The sequence below is a fragment of the Chaetodon trifascialis genome, chromosome 11 (genome assembly GCF_039877785.1).
Source record: "Chaetodon trifascialis isolate fChaTrf1 chromosome 11, fChaTrf1.hap1, whole genome shotgun sequence".
Lineage (NCBI taxonomy): Eukaryota > Metazoa > Chordata > Actinopteri > Chaetodontiformes > Chaetodontidae > Chaetodon > Chaetodon trifascialis.
In genome coordinates this window covers 24,523,117-24,535,704 of record NC_092066.1, presented here as the reverse complement: position 1 = coordinate 24,535,704, position 12,588 = coordinate 24,523,117, and positions in this window count along the sequence as shown.

Here is a 12,588-nt window from a genome sequence, read left to right as displayed (position 1 = left end):
GGGGGGGGCATGCACACATGATGCATGCTCACATTGAGGTTGTCTCAACCAATGTGGAGACACTGACTGACTTTCTGTTGTTCTCATGCAGAAAATGAGGTAATATGAGAAATTTTTCATATTTAATAAATACTGTAATCACATCTATCTGTTGCTCGCCTCTCATAACACAGCAGAGCAGCTGGGTGGCAATTCTACACTGCAACATCACCTGAAATCAGACATTGTTGTGAACATATTAAAAACACTGAACAGTACCTTTAAATTACCTTTTCCCCATTACGTTTCTACAGCCAATCAATGTGGCAGGTTTGTTTGCTTGCTTATAATAGCACACATGAAGTAAAACACTGTGACTGGGTGGTAATTAATTTTCTCTATTGTTAATATTGCTTAGTAAAATGTAAATTTTGACATTTGGTGCAGCAGATATTAATGATGAACTCTTTCATTATGGAATCAGATGAGTCTAATGAATAATAATGAATGTGCACAGAAAGATTAACAAATGTGTTTTGTGATTTCTATAGAAATGACTCGCTCCACAAAAGATTGCAGATGTAGACAAAATATTTCTTGTTGTATATGAATGTATATATGATATATATTTGTGATTTCTGCACACACAGACATATTTCTGCTTTAAATAAATGCAAGATGAATCTGCATATATATGTATTTAGAGCTCTTTGCAGTCAAAAGCATAATTGGATGTTGTCACAGAGTGAATCTGCATTTGCTAACTGCTTGTCATTGTTTACTTCGCTGTATTTGCTAGTGAATTTCTTTAGACTTCCTCGCTGTGGCTCAATTCACAAATGCATTTTTTTTTTTTTTTCAAAAGGGAATTATCAGATGTCTCCTCTCGCTTCAGCCAATCACATGAGCTTAGATTTAATGTGATCACTTACATTACATCTGCACAGTCTGCAATGATGAATTACAGCACGAGGAGAGAATGAAAGTCAAACAGCTGCCTGCCGTCTGGTAGCTGCTCTGCACAGGTAAGCGATAATTCTCTTGTCATGCATGATTGAATATGTTTGAGTCATGAATGCATGTTAGCCACACAGCCGTGCACAAACGGTGTCTAAATGCATGTTCAACAGTTTGTATATAAATATAACAACATTCACATGTGTTTTTTTGGACTTTTTTTTTTTTACATACATGCATTTGTGGATTTCTGCAATTTACTTAAAACAATAAATATTTGTACGTGTATCAAGAACACATTTGTGAATTTCTATATACAATCTATATACAATGATAATTGGAATATTTATGTATAAAACACAAAATACATTTGTGAATCTTTCTGTGTGCATTCATAGATTGATAGACTGATTTATAGTTAATAAACCATGTTTATAACACACACAGAGGAAGAAAATTTTCCATCTACTGAACTCGGCACTTTTGTTATGGAACAATTACTTATCAGCAGTGTCCTCCTTTATTTAAGTTTTCAGTAACACACTACTTTTAGGGTTAATACTGACTCAGCATGACTGACAGGACATTGCTTTATAAAGAAGCATATTCTGACCAAGACCAGCAGCTGTCTTCAGTTGAACACTCCAGGCTAGTTCAAAACCATGCTTTTATGTGAGGTTGTAGCTGTCCAGGCAGGCATTATTTCTAATGGCTCTGTAGCTGACCTAGACCTTTCAAGAGGTGCAAAACTTAACAGCAATGGAATTCATAAAAAATAGTCGTCAACAAACTGTTTGTTTCTGAGTCCTGCATGTAGTTTCAGACCTGATTATGTACAAGTTCTTTACTTGTGGTCAGAAACAGGCAAAAGTTAAAACCAGGCAGCCAGATCAAAACAGATAAATTTATGCAAAAAAGGGTCAGGCAGACAGAACAAAAGGTTTATGCTTAGGCATAAGCACAACAGACAATCTGCCAGGGAAATGGGCCAGTATATATTTTGCAGGGTTGATGAGGGAGAGTGGGAATAGGTGAACAAGTGGGCTGCTGGGAAGGTCAAGGGATGGGAAAACAGGAAAGGCAGAGAGTTGCTGGTTATGAAATGACAGAAGAGTTAGTATGTAACGGGGATAAAACAGAGCAGACAACAGAATGAATAAGAAGGTCAGTCAGAGGGCACAGACCTCCGCCAAGGCCAATAGCCCACTCGTTTATGATATGCAAATCAACAAGCACAAGCACTGTATATGTTTGTATATATTTCCAAGACTATCAGAATTATGTCAAAATATGGTTGTGCATAGCTGAAGCCTCAACTCAGCTGTGCATTTATTATGTAGCTCAACAAAAACATTTTTTTCAAATACTTACTTGTGAAAACCAGAAAACACTTTCACATGTACATATGCACAAATATCACATTTTAGACTCAAATAACATCAACATGGCAGCTTTTTATTATTTAACAGCTGAAAAACTGAACTGACCTGAAATTTTTATTTGAGAAAAATTTAAGTTTGCATCTGGCAAAAAACCTTATTATACGAACATTATTATTTATTAAGTTAGTATCTGTCATACAATGTATAAATCAGAAAACAGTATGTTAAATAAATATGGGCGTGGATTAAGAGGGGCAGCAAGTTACTGCAGCCAGAGTGGCGAAGGCATCACATTTCTGCAAGTCTACATTATGCTTGCTCAACAGGTGTTTGATAAACTCATCATACTGCCTACCCTTTGTTGCATTTGTAGACTCCAGTAAAATATATCCTAAAGTGTCTTTCGTTCCCTCTGCTGTGGGCTCTGCTCTGAAATTAAACTGCTGTCCATTGCCTGTGTGTGAGGAGCTCAGCCCTGCCTTGTGGAAACAGGTCAGCAGAGGCAGAGAGGCAGCAGACTGACTTTTTCTTCTTTGCAGTGGGCTGCTTGATCTGTTTATTGAATCAATACATGATCCAGATTGATGGATTTTTACACCCTTAGTTTACTGTGCTACTGGCTTTCCTTGTTGACAGAGAGCCTGTCTCTGAGCAGGCCCCAATTCCAAACACCCTAATTCACAGTGTTGAAGATAATGAAATATAAACCGCATTGCGAATCATAACCTCCTTATGGTAATGACTAGGAGTTGGCAGGAGTTCAGGAGTTGTATCAAAATCAATGCATAAACTGCTCCAGAAATACCTGGAAAGTCTTAAATGGGAATAAATGTTATTCAGCAAGGCAAAATGACATGAAGCTCTATTATTCCCAGCTGACTGCCCTTAAATGTCTTAACAATGTTACAAAGTGTTAAAAAAAATAATAATAATCTTGTCCATTCTAGGCTGGCAGCTGTTGCCTTTTCTTTTTGCAAGTTCCCCCTAATTTGCAAGGGCACCATCACTGCATCCAGGGCTTATTGCTGTCCAGGATGATTGTGATTGTTTCAAAGAAATACAAACATGCCAGAGGGTTTTTTTTCTCCGACAGCAGAATAATAATGGGTATAGCTAGACCTTTCACCAGCACTGACACAGTGCGATGTGGACACAGGTTTCTCTGTGTAAGACTACTTTTGATGTCTAACTTCATAAAAATTGCAACAGACAACAAATTGCAAATTCTGACCTTCTATCCAGCACATTGCTTTTGCAAGAATTATTACAAAGATCCTGAGGAGAGCTTGATAGACTCCTGAAGAGGCAAACCAAAGCAAGAATATTGTATGTCTTGTATGTATTCTACTACTGTCTACTTTTAGTCTTAGTCTTACAAAAAGTTGACATCAAAGTGTGCTGCAGTTTTGAGTTTTTTAAACATGAAGTGACAGAAACATGTATGCTCTAATTTAAAAGTCTATAACTCATTAAGTGGCTAAAGTCTGAACTGCCAGAAAGTACAGAATTGACTCAGACGATTCACCCTGTTCTCCTACTCCATAATACTTTTCAAACCTTTGTTTTGGCAACAGCCCTGGCCAGGGGCACTGTGTTTTTGAGGTACCAGCATGTCCATACATTCGTACCAATAACAACAACAACCTCTTTCCCTGGAGCCACAAGAACATTAAGAAATTCCAGTGACCTGCTACACTCACTCCTTGGACCTGCCTCTCTGTCTTGGTTTGCAATAATTAATGACATTAACAGATGTAAACATTTACCAGCTGACTATAACTGACAGTAAGAATAAACTTGTAACATCTAAACAGGAAAATCTCATAACATGTGAACAGGTTTGCCACACTGCTACACCGTACAACTTCCCTCGCCCCGAGGGATCAAACAAAGTCTCTGAAGTGGCCTCTCTCTCACGTGCCTCTCTCCACTCACAATACCAGTACCCATCTGGAGAACAGGGCATCGGGAGAGGGTGTCAGCGTGGCCAGCCCCAGACTGTAGCATTTCCAGGCCAGTTCTCTGAAGGACATCAGCACCTGGAGAGCAGAGTGATCTGTCCTGACAGTAAAGGGCAAGCCACAGAGGTAGTACTTTGAGTGTTCTACTGCCAACACTTTGTCAAGAAGCTCTTTACATTACCACAGTAGAAGCACTCGGCCTTGCTAAAAGTCTTGCTGAAATATGCCACCACTCTCTATCCTCCAGCCCCACCTGAGCTAGCACCACACCCATGCCAGTGTTGATGGCATCTGTGTCCAGAACAAATGGCAAGGCAGGGTAGGGGGGACTGAGGATGGGGGTTTCTGTCAAAGCCTTCTAGAGACAGCTGAAGGCCTGTTGACACTCTGGCATTCAGATGAAGCATCTTTTTTTGGAGTAGGCGGTACAGGGCTGTGGCTATGAAGGGGAAGCCCCACACAAACCTCCTGTATAAAGAGGTCAGGCCAAGAAAGCTCGTCAGTTGCCGCTGGTCAGGGGCCAGCCTATTATTGCCTGCACTTTCTCCTCCAGAGAGCTGACGACATCGCCTCCTGCTCTGTTCCCCAAGAATTCCACGTCCTTTCTCATAAAGCAACATTTTTCGGGGTGGATCTTCAGGCCTGCTGCCGCCACTCTCTGAGAGACCCGTCACAGTGCCCCCAAGACTAGTAAAAGAGCTCCCATGAACCAGGATATCATCCAGCTAAACAAGACATTCTTAGTGGGGAATGCTAGCCAGCACCTTGTTCATTACTCTCTCAGATGTAGCTGGTGCATTTCATAGGCTGAAACTAAGGACATAAGCCCAATGCTGGTACAGAAGGCAGTCTTTGGTCTAGCCTCAGGTCTGAGGGGCACTTGCCGGTGCAGGTCAAGTGAAGAGAACCAGTAGGAGCTGGACACCAGGTCTAATGATTCATCGATGTGGGGCAGCAGGTATGAGTCTTTCTTGGTCACACTGTTTAATTGTCTGTAGTGCACACAGAATTTCATTTCTGCCACTTGCCCAGACCAAGCACATTTCATGGTCTCACCAGACTCCAGCATCATGATGCCTTGGTCTGGGTCCTTTCTTGTTGTGACTGAGTCGGCCATTTGATGCACTGCCAGGTATGAAAGAGGATGCATGGTTGAGCCTCGAAGCAAACTCCAGTTCCCAAGCTTGTTCTACCCCAGACTCCTGGGCTTTGGTGAAGGGTGGAAAGCTGCAGGGCAGTCATTCCCCCTCCTGCCCTATGCCAGAAGTTCTCCATCTGGAGAACCTCTCCGACCATGACTGGGCAGCCTGCCTGTCACCGAAAGAAACTCGTTACCACTGCAGCTCGCCCTTGCCTGGTAGTTGAGCAACACTGTGAACCTCCACATCACTCCTCTGTCAGTGTAACCTGGGAACATCCACTAAAGCAGATGCTCAGGACAGTCATGCCATCTGTCTCCCATGCTGCTTATTGGGTCATCCATGGTCCAGCATGTTCAGATCAACCTCTTCCACCTCCTGCCACACAGGTTCCCTTGTTAAGGAAATGAACACCTCCACCCATGTGCGTTGACTGCTGTGATGCATGTGGGTTCCAATGACTTTGAGATGCAATAGTCAGAAAAACTTAAAACAGGATTTTGTCTGCCTCATGGTCAGTGTTTTGAACACTGGCAGGAAATTCATAATTTCAGGCCCACTGTCCTCTGACCATTTGGCAATGTAAATTTTAGCTGATTGAAGCAACTGCACATCTGGCTTAAAAGCTACAGCTGGACCAGAAACATCCCTTTCATGGGCAATCTCACCACCTTCTACAACACAAGGGATCTCTTTATACATGGCCACCTCCATCCAAATCATGCAGGATCTCATTTTTTTGTCTGTGAGCGCTGAACTCATGCTACTTTACTGCAAAACATTCACTGTATGAAGGCCAGTGAGTTGATATCCTATTTACTCTTCCTTCAGTTTTCTTTATCACAACTATCCCACACCTGCATGTGCTATTCCAGTAATGACTGACAATAGACATAACTGCAGTAAAACATCACCTAGATCAGTCAGCCATCATGGTGCTCACTTGGAGAACCTTGTTCATGTTAAACCTACTATGTAATATCCAGCTGCTGCACACATATACATATATGTAGTTTATATACAGGCAAAGTAAGGGGGTGCCTCCATAGAAAATTTTGTCTCAGACCCCCTGTGGTCAAGAGTCGGCTTTGAGTAATCATGCAACTTTAAAACTGTAAACCTTGAAATTGGAATTACAGTATGAATGTATGTGTACAGGAATAATGAATTTCATGTCTGCACAATTAAACATTGATCCCCAGATAATGAAATACTTAATGTGGGATCTTGAGATAATGGGTTAAAAAAATGCTATCATGCAGCTTGCACCTGCTTCGCTGCTTCCATAGTAACAATTTGTTATACTGCAAAGATTTATTGACCTTTCTCATCTTCTGTCTTCACCCTCATGGCCCAAAATTGTATGATTTAACTATGTCACTTTCATCTATTTAATGTATGAAAAGATTTGCAAGAACTGTTTTTTATTCACCATCGTCATCGTTTCTTGGATCATCATCTTCCTCATGAATTCATTTTATGTGTGCTTTTGCCAAATGTTCAATTATAATTGAAGTTAAATAAATCTAAATCTACAAAGGGAGGGAGGAGATTAAATAATGATTTAAGCATTTACAAGATCAAAGTATTTACATGCAAGCTATGAACACCCTAATCCAGAGAGGAAAAGTGACAGAACAGCTCAAATGAACTATTTGCATATTTACAATTGATTGATGTTATATTTTAATTATAAATGAAAGCATTTTACAACTTTGCTGAATTAGATGCCATAGAAAAATCCTCAACGTAAAAACATTTGAATTCCATGAGACCTATGGAGATTTGAGGGGGAGGTGGGGTACCCACATGTCGTCGAAAACCTGGGAGACTAATTAATTTTCTAGTCATGGAAAATGAGGGAATGTGTTGTGTTCAAAAAGTATTTCAAATAATTTTCCCTAATTCCTACCACAAGGCTATCTATTAGAACTTGGATAACATCGCCATCTGAAAGAGCTAAGTTACGTTCAGGATCATATCAGTGTTAATATAGTAGTTTATAGCAGTGTATTTCAAATAGGCTACCTTGGTTATGTAGTGGAAACACTGTGAAAATTTATGTTACATGGTAGCACATGCAGGTTGGATGACATTACAATTTAAGCATCAAATAATGTAAGTTACGTTACGTCCTTCAAATTTAAATATTAGTACTGCTGGTTTTCATTAGCTTTATACATTAATGTTGCTTTCTTTGCTATTTGTTTTAAATGGTTGAATAATGTTAAATTAGTTAGCATGTTTGGTTCAGTTGATAAAGTTGATGGTACTTCTTAGCTTGTTTTGCCTACAAAGGTTTAAAGGTCCTATGAGATTCTGAACATTAATATAGTAAATATTTGCTATATAAAGATATAGTGGCTTAACAGCTTCCTGAGAAGAGAATGAAGGCACTCACCCTGTGACTGTGTTTTAATCCATACATGTCTGTTCTTTGCATGTTAGTAAGCGTGAGTCCCTCCCTGTGAAACTGTTGGCCCTCCCCATGCTTAAAGACACCCGCGTAGCATTGTAGCATTGTAAAACAAGATGGCGGAGTGCAGTGGTGTCCCAATTAACATTCAATTGTACCTATCAAACTTTAGCTTCCTAAAACATATTTTATTTGATGTTTAACATAGCTAGTATTACCAGGATAGCTGCCAAGTTAATAATGATGTCACATGGATTTAGGTCACTCAACAGATTGACGAAAAAGCTCTTTGCAAAGCTGAATATGTTACCAATGTTACTGACCCTACAGTATACTGTAAAAATCAACATTCCAGCCAGTAAAACAATAGTCAAGATGAACATCCTCTTGTCCTAATGTAGGCTGGTGGTCTAGTGCAACACCTAGTGGCTGAAAATCTCATGCATAGATTCAACTCTAGCTAAGAGACATGGTTTCAAGCAGCCCACTGAAAGTGATGAAGTTGCCCCTTGACTTCTTTGAATTAATTAATCTGCAAACCATCAAATCTGCTAACAACATGTCCTTTTTTCACAGTTGCCAGCATCCTAACATTCAGGTGGATATAATAGTGATGTTTTGATTAAAATAACTTTTTATGCTACAAAAGGTTTTAACCTCTGGAGCACAAGTGTTGCCTACTTATAGTCAAACAAACTATGTGGCACGCACTGGACCACATCCCATTTTCATCTGAAAGACAATATATCCTGGTATGTTTTTCTAACCAGAGGTAACAGCACAAACATTGCACCAGCATAGAATAAGTGACTAGGCCAAGGACTCCATTGAAATCAGTCTCTTTGAACTCTGATGCCTGATGTTATTTTGTGAGGGAAAAATGATTCAGGAATTTCCAAATCTGTGTCACTCTATTCACTTCCAATCTAATGCAATCAGCAAAGCCTAGCATATCCCTGCTTTCATCCTTTTGATCAGAAGGAAAAACAATTTACACTTTTTCATTTCAGAGGCAGTGTGAAATGAAAGCGGAATAAAGGAAAGTCAGTAGAAAGGGCACAAGACAGAGAGAGAGATGGGAAATGGTGGGGTGTTAGCGAATGGATGAAAAGCACTGAACACATTTCATTAAAGTGATCCATCATAAACGTGCCCAGCACACCACACACACACACACACACACACACACACACACACACACACACACACACACACACACACATATACAGAATTACACGCCTCAAAGAGCCGCTCCGTAGCTCCTAGAAGCTGATAACTGAGTTGGTTGTCCTGTAGAGTACAATTGAATTTTGTCCACAGATTAAACATAAGCTTCAAACTTAGAAAGGAAATGTCATTATCACCATATATATAACCCCGGCATGGTGGATGTCTTTGCATTACTGCATCCCTGTACAGAGTATTACAACTCAGAAGAGGGGAATTGAAGGGTTGAGCAAAATGAAGGATGGGGAAGACCATGGGCCATCCATGCGGTGTTTAACAGTGTTAAACTAAGCTAATGAAAATGAAACACAAAATATCAGCAACGTCCAAACCAAAATACCCAAAAGTAAAAGTAAAGTAACTGCAACTGAACAAGAGCTCATCTGCCTTCTTTCTGCCTTCTCTCCATCATAACCTGAAGACTCAATGAGCTCTGGAAGTCATCAGTGGTTCTGGGAAGGACACAACAAGAAGACTTTGGAATAAAGAAGAGCGAGAGAACACCAGCAGAGGGCACGCGGAACACAAGGCGTTTGAAATGTGGGACAAATTGAAGGCAACTCAACTTGAAGTCGCTTATACTGCTGCCATGGTGACACATCCACTCCCTCCTCTCCCTACAGTTCCTCCTCTTCTCCTGCTGTCAGCTGCATATTGCCCTCCATGTTTTGTGCTGAGTGGAAGCTGACTTTGTGCCTGATGTTAGTACTAATGGTCATCCTTCAATATTAAGTATCTCCTGTCTGCTCAGGCAAAACTCATGATGTGTGACAGCCTCATTAAGAGTTTTATGGTGTTCTCTAAAGGGACATCTCGCCTACAGCAGGTCTGTGGTTCATCTAAAGCATCCAGAAACGCCTGCAAAAAGAGAAGAGGGAGAGAGAGCTTCCTTTTCCACTTCCAACCTTGCTGACATTGCCTCTTTCAAAAGACCCAAAACTTCACTCCTAGACTTTCTTTGTGTTAGAGCAGACCGTGATCCTTCCCTAACCTCAACTAAGTGTCGAAACAGAACCATCAAAACCTTTAATAATGCTGTTCTCACTAAGTTAAGAGAAATTGCCTATTTGGCAGAAAACAAATGAAATGCATTGTCAGTGAATAGTTTATTCATTTCAACATATTCGTAACTTGGCAGGTATGTTAATTAAAAACATTTTGTCATTATGCTAATAGAAATAATTACGTCTGCATTATCTTTCTCTAAAAACGTACTTGCTGTTGCTGATTAGTTGTATATAAACATAATTTCTAGGAGACAGGGTTGATCTGTTGCTCCTCAGTCAAACATATACCAGCGATCATTTTCTAGACCATGTCTGAGTATTACTATTATTTCACCAGGTTGTTGTACTCAATAGCCTGGATCATCTTCTGGTGTCTCAAACCTGTCAAGTCCACTCAGCTCCAGTCCACCACTGGAGGAACCTGCTGGCTCACCTCACCTACCTGCCCGCTCCCGTACATCTACGAGGAACATCTCCCAGTGATCATTATCCATTTTTTGTAACGATAAATCTTTTTATTATTCAAATCTTCAGTGTCTGTGTTTTGCACTTGGGGTTCAGCCCTTAACAGGTACTGTCTCCCTGTTATTAGAGGGCATGCCCCAGGGTTCTATAGGTGAGCCCTCACTGTTTTTTATTTGTGTAAATACTCTTTGTGATAACTTGCAAAAATGCATTGTAACATTTCTGTGTTGATAATGCTGTTAAGATAAGATAAAATTTTAATTGCTCCTGTGTGGGATCAATAAAGTTAATTAAAATAAGCAGTTATCTATTGCTCATCCCCATCAGTAGTATCCTTGAATTCCTGTTCTCCTTTGATGTTGTTCAGGCCCATTTAACCCAACTCAAGTTCATGTTAAATGTGGACAAATCCAAATTCATGCTCTACTTTAATCTTCCCAAGCTCTCTCCTGCCCCAGGATTTCTTTTCTCGGGCTTATTTGACTTATTTTTCATCCCTTTCTGTAGTTTTTGTTTTGTGAGTAGCAAAAGGGGCTACAACTTGCATTTCATTGTACAGTGCAGTGTTGTTACTTGGTCTCAGTGGCAACATTACCTTACCATACGATTGTTTATAACACAAATTTTGTTGACAAGGTTATCAGACATGTTATCCAACTTGCACATGTCACATAACAGATCAGCCAACTCCATGCAGGATCACATTTCAGCTGGGTCTCACTGGTGTAACTGTGACCTAAAGCATTTATTTACACTTCCAGCGAGGTTGATGCTCAATAAAAAGGCTCTAAATAAAAACAATTAGAGGAAAGTATGCTGCTCTCTGGACACACACACACACACACACACACACACACACACACACACACACACACACACACACACGCAGACCAAGTTGCACAAAGGTTTCTGAAAGCTGGAGCTATAGTGATGGCCCACATTACCCATCATGCCATGCTGGACTGAGCATTTTGTTAAGTTGTACCAAAATGCAGATCCTTTTTGTTACGGTTAGTACAGGAGACCAGGATTCAATTCACGGTCTGGGTCACAGAATATCCAGTAAGGACCCTTCGGCCAGGTCCTTACTGCTGCTTGCCCACCTCAGTATGAATGAATCCGCTGTGAGAGTCAAACCGGTTCGGACACTGCCTGAACAAGATCAACAAGATCTGCATCAGGCGTTGGGGATCGAGGTCGCCCTGATGAAAGCCAGTTGCACAAGTCGCCATCAAGTGCAGCGTGCGCACACACACACACACACACACACACACACACACACACACACACACAATGGGAGCCAGGCCCACCCATCACACCAGGCTTACCTATGCATATAGTAAGCATGTAACATCTACCCTGATGATTTTTTTCTTACATTCTCTGTCTTTTCTATTTGCTCCTATTGCTTTCATTCTTTCATCTACAGCAAATCTCCTGCTGAGTTTTTGTTCATCTTCCTCTGTCGTCTCACTTTCTCTTACATCCTCCTACCTACACCAAGTATGCTACTGTACTTTTAATCTTGCTCTTCTCTCTTTCTTTCTTTGTCACTCCTCTCATCCCTCTTCTGTCTGTGTTGCTACCTCTACTCATCGTCCTGCTGTCATCTCCTATGGGCTCCAGTCCAAACCAAAAGGAAGAGAGATCAAAGCTTCCCATTGCTCTCAAAGGCCACCAAGATCAAAGAGTGGATATATACGCAGACCCGCTCTCACACACATACTGGATAAATCCCATCACACATCAGTACAGGAACACTGGTCCAACTGATAAAGTTGCTCCAAGATCACAAAGAAGAAAATGTTTGCAGCAGTTGAATTTCCATTTGTGTGTGTGCGTGTGTGTGTGTTTGTGTGTTTGATGAGTTATTGATTACAGGAGCTGATGGGAACTTTTTTTCTTTTTATGATGTATTTTTCTGCATCTTTCCGCTTTTTCTCCTGGTTTGGATGAACCAATTCCTCTAACATTTCAATTATTATCACCACCAACTCCCTTTGTTGACCTGTGGAGAGAGTGCACACAGCTCTGCTATCCCATCAAATTACACCA